Here is a 2,500-nt window from a genome sequence, read left to right as displayed (position 1 = left end):
CTTCGCTCGCTGTTCGCCGCTCGCCGCTCGCTCGCGCAGCCAAAAATGACCAGTTTTGGCCCGTTTTTGGGCTATTTTGGCCTGTTTATGGTCCGTTCTTGCGTGGTGCGGTGACCGTCGTGAGCGGAGCAAAACGTCAGCCATCTCAGCACCCTGGAACCCCCCGGGTGGCACAGGGCTGGATGGGGCTTTCGTATATAGCAGGGACGGTGCTGCCTCTCGCTTCGCTCGCTGTCCGCCGCTCGCCGCTCGCTCGCGCAGCCAAAAATGGCCAGTTTTGGCCCGTTTTTGGGCCGTTTTGGCCAGTTTTTGGCCTGTTCTTGCATTGCGCGGTGACCGTCGAGAGCGGAGCAAAACGTCAGCCATCTCAGCACCCTGGAACCCCCCGGGTGGCACAGGGCTGGATGGGGCTTTCGTATAGCAGGGACGGTGCTGCCTCTCGCTTCGCTCGCTGTCCGCCGCTCGCCGCTCGCTCGTGCAGCCAAAAATGGCCAGTTTTGGCCCGTTTTTGGGCCATTTTGGCCAGTTTTTGGCCTGTTCTTGCATTGCGCGGTGACCGTCGAGAGCGGAGCAAAACGTCAGCCATCTCAGCACCCTGGAACCCCCCGGGTGGCACAGGGCTGGATGGGGCTTTCGTATAGCAGGGACGGTGCTGCCTCTCGCTTCGCTCGCTGTCCGCCGCTCGCCGCTCGCTCGTGCAGCCAAAAATGGCCAGTTTTGGCCCGTTTTTGGGCCGTTTTGGCCAGTTTTTGGCCTGTTCTTGCATTGCGCGGTGACCGTCGAGAGCGGAGCAAAACGTCAGCCATCTCAGCACCCTGGAACCCCCCGGGTGGCACAGGGCTGGATGGGGCTTTCGTATAGCAGGGACGGTGCTGCCTCTCGCTTCGCTCGCTGTCCGCCGCTCGCCGCTCGCTCGTGCAGCCAAAAATGGCCAGTTTTGGCCCGTTTTTGGGCCGTTTTGGCCAGTTTTTGGCCTGTTCTTGCATTGCGCGGTGACCGTCGAGAGCGGAGCAAAACGTCAGCCATCTCAGCACCCTGGAACCCCCCGGGTGGCACAGGGCTGGATGGGGCTTTCGTATAGCAGGGACGGTGCTGCCTCTCGCTTCGCTCGCTGTCCGCCGCTCGCCGCTCGCTCGTGCAGCCAAAAATGGCCAGTTTTGGCCCGTTTTTGGGCCGTTTTGGCCAGTTTTTGGCCTGTTCTTGCATTGCGCGGTGACCGTCGAGAGCGGAGCAAAACGTCAGCCATCTCAGCACCCTGGAACCCCCCGGGTGGCACAGGGCTGGATGGGGCTTTCGTATAGCAGGGACGGTGCTGCCTCTCGCTTCGCTCGCTGTCCGCCGCTCGCCGCTCGCTCGCGCAGCCAAAAATGGCCAGTTTTGGCCCGTTTTTGGGCCGTTTTGGCCAGTTTTTGGCCTGTTCTTGCATTGCGCGGTGACCGTCGAGAGCGGAGCAAAACGTCAGCCATCTCAGCACCCTGGAACCCCCCGGGTGGCACAGGGCTGGATGGGGCTTTCGTATAGCAGGGACGGTGCTGCCTCTCGCTTCGCTCGCTGTCCGCCGCTCGCCGCTCGCGCAGCCAAAAATGGCCAGTTTTGGCCCGTTTTTGGGCCGTTTTGGCCAGTTTTTGGCCTGTTCTTGCATTGCGCGGTGACCGTCGAGAGCGGAGCAAAACGTCAGCCATCTCAGCACCCTGGAACCCCCCGGGTGGCACAGGGCTGGATGGGGCTTTCGTATAGCAGGGACGGTGCTGCCTCTCGCTTCGCTCGCTGTTCGCCGCTCGCCGCTCGCTCGCGCAGCCAAAAATGGCCAGTTTTGGCCCGTTTTTGGGCTGTTTTGGCCAGTTTTTGGCCTGTTCTTGCGTGGTGCGGTGACCGTCGTGAGCGGAGCAAAACGTCAGCCATCTCAGCACCCTGGAACCCCCCGGGTGGCACAGGGCTGGATGGGGCTTTCGTATAGCAGGGACGGTGCTGCCTCTCGCTTCGCTCGCTGTTCGCCGCTCGCCGCTCGCTCGCGCAGCCAAAAATGGCCAGTTTTGGCCCGTTTTTGGGCTGTTTTGGCCTGTTTTTGGGCTGTTCTTGTGTGGCGCGGTGACCGTCGTGAGCGGAGCAAAATGTCAGCCATCTCAGCACCCTGGAACCCCCCGGGTGGCACAGGGCTGGATGGGGCTTTCGTATAGCAGGGACGGTGCTGCCTCGCGCTTCGCTCGCTGTTCGCCGCTCTCCGCTCGCTCGCGCAGCAAAAAATGGCCAGTTTTGGCCCGTTTTTGGGCTGTTTTGGCCAGTTTTTGGCCTGTTCTTGCGTGCCGCGGCGACCGTCGTGAGCGGAGCAAAACGTCAGCCATCTCAGCACCCTGGAACCCCCCGGGTGGCACAGGGCTGGATGGGGCTTTCGTATAGCAGGGACGGTGCTGCCTCTCGCTTCGCTCGCTGTCCGCCGCTCGCTGCTCGCTCGCGCAGCCAAAAATGGCCAGTTTTGGCCCGTTTTTGGGCTGTTTTGGCC

The sequence above is a fragment of the Musa acuminata genome, unplaced genomic scaffold (genome assembly GCF_036884655.1).
Source record: "Musa acuminata AAA Group cultivar baxijiao unplaced genomic scaffold, Cavendish_Baxijiao_AAA HiC_scaffold_85, whole genome shotgun sequence".
In the NCBI taxonomy this organism is placed as follows: Eukaryota; Viridiplantae; Streptophyta; class Magnoliopsida; order Zingiberales; family Musaceae; genus Musa; species Musa acuminata.
Note: the sequence above shows the minus strand (reverse complement) of the source record.